Below are 8,573 nucleotides of genomic sequence, written 5' to 3' on the forward strand. Positions count from 1 at the left end.
GGATCCTCCTGCCTCGGCCTCCAGAGTCGCTGGGATTATAGGCCTGTACCAGTGCACCCAGCCAGAGATGGTTCCTAGAGACAGTTGTCAGTCAAATGACCCAACTCGAAGTCACAAAGTGACTGCCCTGTGAGGAAGGTGTCCAGGGAGTACTAGGAGGGAGGGAAGGTTTCCCTAAAGGAGCGATGACCCCCATAGGAGAGGCAGGTGGAAGGATAGTGGGCTCTGGGCAGGTGCAAAGGCCCTGGGGCAGGTTGGGGCTTTCAGACCTGATGGCATCCACAAGATGAGGTAGAGGGCAGCAGAGGAGCCCAGAGTGCCCCAGGGCTTCCCCTTAGAATCAGGAGGACCAGGCCCAGGGGACACACGCTTAGGGTTATATTCTGGCTGATGACACACTGAAGCCCAAAGGTTGGTGGGACAGAGACCCAGAGCCTTTGTGACCATCCAGGCAAAAGCTGGAATTTTTGGCAAGGATGGATGGAGCTGAGGACGTCGGGCAGAGAGACTGGCAGTGCCAAGTTACTGTCATGCTCTCTCCTCTCTCTACCTGGGGTTAACCCCACCCACTTCCTGCTTATCCTTCAGGTAACTGGAAAGGAAGGCTCAGTAAGTCCTGTGTGACTCTGTCCCTCTCCTCCACGCCACCCTCCACCGCTGGAATCTGTGATCTTAAACCCAGAACAAAGGCTTTGGGTGGGTGGGGAGGCTGGGGCAGGAGGATCACAAGTTGGAGGCCAGCCTGGTAACTTAGCGAGACCATCTCTCTCTTTCTCACATACACCCCCTCCCCCTCCAAAAAAAAAAAAAAAAGAAAAGTTTGGGGGGCGGGTGTGGTAGCGCATGCGCGTGTTCCCAGCCTCTCGGGAGGCTGAGGCAGGAGGATCTCCAGTTCAAAGCCGGCCTCAGCCAAAGTGAGGCCCTGAGCAACTCAGGGAGACCCTGTCTCTCAATAAAATACAAAATAGGGCTGGGGACGGGGCTCAGGGGTCGAGTGTCCCCGGGTTCAATCCCTAGTGCAAAACCAAAATCGGAATGATGTCCCTGCTTCCTAGGTTGACAGTCACCATTGCTCCGCCCGCGAGGTGGCTGCCGAGCGCCCTCTGCTGGACCAACGGGAGGCTCGCAGGCCCCGGGTGCGAGCTGCGCCTGCGCTCTGGAGTCTCTTTGCAAATCATCCGCCCGCCACTAGGTGGCGCCCAGTAGGAAGGCTGAACACGCAGGCGCAGACGGGCTAGAAAAGTCGCGCATGCGTGCGGCCGCGCCGACGATCAAGCCAGTCCCAGCTTCCCTCCAAGCCAATTCCCTGGCTGTAGCGCCACCTAGAGGTGCAGGCGTGGAATGGCCTCCCCGACCCGGATTAAAACTGGGTCTGGGGTCGCGGGGAGCCTGTGTGCAAGGTGCAAAAGAGTCATAGGACCTTGGGTTCTCAGATTTGCTTTGTGGAGGCCACAGGGAGGCCACAGGGCTAGCCAAAGTGGGTGCCCCCCAGCATCCTGGGGGGGGGCGTCGCAAGTGGGGTCCCCTGCACCCCTCCCCAGCCCTGCCTCCTGCATCCTGAGCGCTCTGCCACTTAGGGTCAGGGTGTGTGCACCCCAACTTTTCTGGGCACTTGATTTCCCCAGTAGTAAACATGGCCTCAGTTTCCCCTTGTAAATCCGTGAAGGGGCGGCATCCCTCTATTGCAGGGTGACATGCCCTTGACCCCAACACCTCCCCCTTTTTCTTTCTTTACCTGGGATTGAACCCAGGGGTGCTTCACCCCTGAACCCCGTCCCCAGCCCTTTTTTCTATTTTATGGAGACACAGGGTCTCGCTGAGTGGCTCAGGGCCTTACTTTGGCTGAGGCTGGCCTCCACCTTGCGATCCTCCTGCCTCAGCCTCCCAAGCTGCTGGGATGACAGGCATGCACCCCTGCCCCCCCAGCTCCCGTTTGGTTTTTGGACCCAGCGTCCCCTCTCCCGTGGCCTTCACCCTGAGTGAAGAGGGGTGACCTGGTCCCCTCTCCCTCACCTCGGCTCAGATCCCCAGGGTAGCCTCCATCCCTAAGCCCTGGCCTCCAAGATGTGGGAAGGACCCCAGTGGCCTACTGGGTGGCTGTCCCTGTAGCCATAGGTGGTTGGGTGGCAGGGCTCAGTCCTGGGCATCTGCCTGCAGCCCTGGCCTGTGGCTCAGAGGGCTCCAGAAGGGCCGGGTGACATGTTCCCACTTACATTTGTCTTGGAGGCTGACATGGGGAGGATCAGTGGGCTCTCACAGTTTCACCACAAGTATCCTGGCCGGGGCGTCTGGTGCCGAGCTGATAGCGCAGGCCTGGCCGCAGCCCCCGCCGGAAACCCGCCCTGCCAGCGGTTGGGGGGCCACAGGCTTAGACAGGAAACGCCCCCGGGTGTCCCCCCAGGGCTTATGGCCTCTGCAGGAGCCTCTGCCTTGGACCAGGCCCCGGCGCCATTTTGGAGATGGGCCTGGTTCCTGGGGACAGGGTGGCCTGAGATCTAGGGGGCCTCTGTCCCCTCCCTGGGCAGATTTGGGAGAGGATGGCTGTTTAACAACCAATCCCCAAAGACTGGGTGGCTTGTAAACAGGACTTTAGCCAGGGACAGTGGCACACACCTGTCCTCCCAGCACCTCGGGAGGCTGAGGCAGGAGGATCGCAAGGTGGAGGCCAGCCTCAGCAACTCAGGGAGACCCTGTCTCTCAATAAAACTCAAAAAGGGCTGGGGATGGGGCTCAGCGGTTAAGCACCCCTGGGTTCAATCCCTGGTGCCCAGAAAAAGTCTGGTGTGACATTTAGAAAAGACAAGACACTAAAATAATTTAAATTTAAATTGATAAAAAATGGGGTGATGTGATACACGGAGTTCGTCTGAAGAGCAGGGGAGGGCCTGACATCTTTCCCTTTCTTGTTTCTTGGCCTCTTCCCCACCCCAGGCCTGGTGGCTGCAAAAGTCCCATTTCATGGCCTTGCCGTCCCTCCAGGACCCACTCATTCAGTTTCCAGCTTCCTCTGCCGAGACCTGGCTCCTGGTGGCCCCAGGACTCTTACACAGTCCACAACCTGTGCACCAGGGCATGGCCACACCAACACACCCAGGCTCTGGGTTTCTGACTTATCCACCGAAGACTCAGGACTTGCTCGGGCTTTTCTCCAGGGCTGTTTCCAAAGTCTCAGTTCCAGCTGCGGCCCCTCTGGACCTTCCCCTGGAGGCCGGGGCCTCTGGGGCCACCAACGCAGACAGAGTTCTAGAAGCAGCCGTAGCTGAAGGAGAGAGGCCCCCCACCCCACCCCGGCTTGCCCTCCTTCCGCCACGAGGCTGGGGACCTGGAGCTGGTGAACCTTGCAGAGGCCTGGGGTGGAGAAGACAGGGGCTGAGTGTGCAGTGGGTTCCAGGGGAGGCCCGACCTCCACCCACCAGCACTGCAGGGAGCCCAGGGGTCCTTCTTTTTGGGGGGAGGGTATCAGGGATGGAACCCAGGGGTGCTTCACCCCTAAGCCCCGTCCCCAGCCCTTTTTAAAATATTTTATTTAGAGACACGAGTCTCGCTGACTTGCTTAGAGCCTTGCTGAGTTTCTGAGGCTGGCCTCCACTCTGCGATCCTCCTGCCTCAGCCTCCTGAGCCATTGGGATGACAGGCGTGTGCCATCGTGCCTGGCTAGGGACACTTTGAATTGGACTGGGCTAAAAAGAAGCCATCTGTAGACTGAGGCCTGAGCTACAGTGTGTGTCTGTGCACACCCAGGACAGGGAAACGGAGAGCCATTTTGGGCTGTGTCTCTGTGTGTCTTTGTGTTTAAGGGTGTCTGATGGTAGGGACTCTGCCCATCTGTGGCCTAGCAGAGAACCAACCCAGCAGGCTGGCCCTGTCGCTCTCTTTTCTCTGTTGCTATAACAAAATGCCTGAGGTTGGGAGCTTTATAAAGTAAAAAGGTTCATGTAGCTGGATGAGTCTAAAGGGCATGCCACTGGCATCCTGGTGAGGGCCCCTGGGGTTGTGTCAGAAGCACAAAGGGAAGCGACAGAGTGCAGATGGGGTGGGCTGCTGGATAGCAATCTGGTGTCACAGGGAGACCCTGGGCGACTTAGCGAGACCCTGTCACAAAATTTAAAAAAAAATAAAAAGGGGCTGGGGATGGGGGTGCTCAGTGGTAAGCACCCCTGGGTTCAATTCCCAGAACCAAAGCCCAAACCCCAAACAAAAGACCCCAAAACCAGGTCTGGAAAGATCACTCCCCTTCCACCAGGTCAGCTCTGACCCTTCCTGAGGGCGGAGCCCCATGACCTAACCACCTCTCCCTAGGCCCCGCCTCTTAAAGGCCCACCACCTCAATTCCACCATCCTGGGGGCCAAGCTTCCAGCACATGAGCCTCAGGGCACATGCTCATCCCTTACAGAGTCCCCTACGACAGACAGACGTACAGATGACCCAGCTGGAGTAGAAGACCTGGGGTTTGAATAAAGCAGAACCTCTGGGACATATGTCAACAGCCCTGGAGGATTCGTGGTGTATTTTTTGCACCCAATCTGGCTGTTCTTCCAGTTATTCCATGTCCGTGTCCCGTGGCCCTGAACAAAAGTGACTGCTTCCTTTTAGAGACCTGTTGTCCCCTTTGCAAAAATGGGGTGCCTGGGCGCTGGCCCCTGAGGGACTTCAGGGAAGAGGCTGGCAGGGGCCTTACAGGACATGGCCACTAGAGGGCGCCCGAACCTCGCACATCTGCGCCTCCTCGGCAGGGGCAGCCAGAGCCTGAGTGCGCAGGCGCGCTGGGCCTCAGCCTGGTGATGGTGGTGGGGGTGACCCTGCCGGCCCCAGTGTCCTCACCTGCAACACGGGGTCGCCCCCAGAGTGATCTCACAGGGCTCTTGTTGAGGATGAAATAAATCGTGGACGGGAGACCTCCTTCACGTCCATAAATGATTTCATCTGGGCATCCCAGAGGCTGGGGAGGCTGAGGCCGGAGGATCGCCAGTTGGAGGCCAGCCTCAGCCACTCAGCAAGGACTTAAGCAACTCAGCGAGACCCTGTCTCTAAATAAAATAGAAAAAAGGGCTGGGGACGGGGCTCAGGGGTTGAGCACCCCTGGGGCTCAATCCCTGGTACCAAAAAAAAAAAAAAAAAAAAGAGTCAGTAATTGTCACTGAGCTGTTCCAAAGCCAGTGTGACATCCTTATGTCACTGATTCCTAGAGAAAGACAGCTGAAGTCCCTGCCCACTTCTGGAAGGACCTCAGCTTGGTCTGGAACCCAGTGACCGGTCCCCAAATGGGATCTGTCATTGCCACAGTCCTTGAGTCTGTGGGGTACCAAAGCCTTGGGCCCAGTTGACCATCAGAACCTGCAGACACGCTGTGGCCATGTAGAGCATACAGTAGGCACTTAATAAAGGCTGGCGTCCCTCTTTGCATGCCAGGGACTGAGTCCCTAACTCTCTGAGTGGTAGCTGAGGCCCAGGTCTACGAGGACCTGGGGAGGGAGAGGCTGAGGTCCTTGTTCTGTGACACCCTGTCTGGGTCCCAGGGATGGAACCCAGGGGTGCTTCACCCCTGAGCCCCGTCCCCAGCCCCTTTTTCTATTTTATTTAGAGACAGGGTCTCGCTGAGTTGCTCAGGGCCTTGCTAAGTGGTTGAGGCTGGCCTCCACCTTGCGATCCTCCTGCCTCGGCCTCCTGAGCTGATGGGATGACAGGCGTGGGCCACTGAGCCCGGCTCATTACGTTTTAATTATATTTCTTCCTCCTGTTCATGCCTGGCTCCTGAGGCTTGGGACAGGGCCTGACTTAGGAGGGCACCCAGAGTCACCCTAGAGCTGGGTCCACAGGAGATGCTCAGAAAATGGTGTCTGCGATGGTCGTATTTCCTCACGACACTCCTGGGCTGTAGGTGCTTGGGATCTGGTGAGTGTCCTCGTCCCTGACTGCAGTGCCACCCGCTAGCTGGAAGTTGGATTTGCTGATCCTTACAAAATGTCATGATCATCGTCCAAAACAGAACTCATCTGCACTATTGAAAAAATCATCAGTCGGGGGGCGCGGGGGAGCACGCCTGTCATCCCAGAGGCTCGGGGAGGCTGAGGCCGGAGGATCGCAAGTTGGAGGCCAGCCTCCACACCTGAGCTCCTGTGCCACCTAGGGACCCCCTAAATCTGTAAATAACAGTGACAACACACCCAACCCCCACCAGGCCGTCCTTGGGTTTCTGGATTTTCTCCCAAGAGCAGCTGGATCAGGGGGGTTGGCGTGAGTCCCTGCATCCGATGGCCCAGAGCCTCCAAAGCCAGCCCTGGGTTCCACTGTCGGCCATGATGCTTGCAGGGCCTCCATCCACACCCCTGGCCTCTTCCTGTCCAGGTGGCCAGAGCTGGGCTCGGTCCCGTGCCTATCTATCTGTGGCTGAGGCCTCTCCCTCCGGTCCTTCCTTTCCCAGCCTCGGGTGGGGGAGGCCGGGGAGGATTTTGTGCATTAATCTCTCAGCCTGGGGGGGGTGGGGGGCCTCCTGGTCAGGTGGTCCTTATCAGGGCCCCGGGTCCTGTCAGATGGGCCCTTTTCCGGAACCCGTGGGCAGGGGAGGGTGCAGTGGGGCTTGGAGGCCGCCCCAGCCTCCTCGGGCCTCCACCTGCCCTCACCCACCCACCCCCTTGACCACATCAGGATACAGACTTTGCATGGATTCCGGTCTCGGCCAGGGATTTCAGAGTTCTGGTCAACCGCGAGCTGGGGATTTCACAAACGCCTCTCACGCCCTGTGTGGGCAGGGCCAGGCGGGGCCAGCAACGGCCACCCTGCCCTGTGGTGGCCTCTGCCTCTGATGCCACCGTCCCCCCTGACTCCAACATCCACGGGCACAGGGCCCAAGGTGGGCCACAGCCAGGGGCCAAGGAGTGCCCAGGCCTGGGACCCAGGAAAAACTGGGGAGCCTCAGTCACCCATCTGTACAATGGGCTGGCCATGTCCCCACGAGCCATAGGCACCCAGAAGGCAGGAAGGCGGCCCTGCTTTTGTGCCCTTGGAAGGCCTGGCTCAAGGTCACCAGCGCCACAGGGGGCCCTCCACAATGAGGACATTGTGACATGACAAAGGTTTTATCATCATGTCACCTAAATTAGTTACGATATAGAATCACCCAGGGTCAGCGTCACCTATGTCGGTCTATAATGATGATACCTCATAGCACATAGTAGCATCTCATCTAATCGATTACGTATAGGAGTATGTAATGAAACAACAAGCATGGTAATCTATGTAAATATATTAACATATATGATAATGATCACGCATAACATTATCTTGTCTATTCTTAAAAAATATTTTTTTTTAGTTGTAGATGAACACAACACCTTTATTTATTTTTATGTGGCGCTGAGGATCGAACCCAGTGCCTCCCACGTAGGAGGCAAGCGCTCCACCACTGAGCCACAGATCTAGCCCACATATTATATATTTTAAACATATAATATAGTAACATTATATATAATATTACTATATTATATATTATATAATAATATATAATATAATATTATATATAATATTACTATATTATATATTTAAAATATATAATGTTATATAATAGTAATATGCAATATTACTATATTATATATTTGAAATATATAATTATATATTATATTAAAATATATGATGTAGAATATTACTATAATCAATGTCAACGTGTAATATGTTATCGTGTATTATATATTATGCATAATATATGTTAACATAGAATGTCTATTAGATATCATGCATACGATGCATTGTATAATATACAATATGATATATAATGCACCAATGCATAATATTACCCATGTTATATACAAGATCATATATAAACATATAATATATGTTCATGTTACTATACGATCATAATAATTATCATTCTGTCGTTGCAGCAATAATAATAATACTTCTAATAACCTCTACCCATTCCTTTTATATATATTTATAACTTCTTTTTTTGGTACCAAGGATTGAACCCAGGGGTGCTTAACCCCTGAGCCCCGTCCCCAGTCCTTTTTCTATTTTATTTAGAGACAGGGTCTTGCTGAGTTGCTCAGGGCCTCGCTAAGTGGCTGAGGCTGGCCTCCACCTTGCCATCCTCCTGCCTCAGCCTCCTGAGCCGCTGGGATGACAGGCGTGCCCCAGTGCACCTGGAAAACATGACCAATCTTTAAAGATTGCCTCTAAATTCAATAAAATGAATGAAGCATTGTTTTGTGAGCGATGCTAATGTGTTTTGAAGACACAGAAAAAGCTTTATAGTTTTTTTTTCCACACCTACACAGCAGTGCCTAAAGTCGCCTGCAAAATGGGATCTTTCTGATTCACTTTGAAATCTACCAGCATTAAAAAAAAATTCCATTTTTCATCTGCTATTTAACTTGAGATTAAAGTTTCACCATGCCTAGCCCTGGACATTTAAGAATTTTATTTTTTTTAAAAAAGGAAAAAATTTATTTTGAGACAGGGTCTTGCTAAGTAGCTGAGGCTGGCCTCCAAATCGCGATCCTCCTGCCTCAGCCTCCTGAGCTACCAGGATTACAGCTGTAAACCTTTGTGCCCAGCTTAAATATATACATAATATTTA

Source organism: Marmota flaviventris, chromosome 20 (genome assembly GCF_047511675.1).
Source record: "Marmota flaviventris isolate mMarFla1 chromosome 20, mMarFla1.hap1, whole genome shotgun sequence".
Classification (NCBI taxonomy): domain Eukaryota; kingdom Metazoa; phylum Chordata; class Mammalia; order Rodentia; family Sciuridae; genus Marmota; species Marmota flaviventris.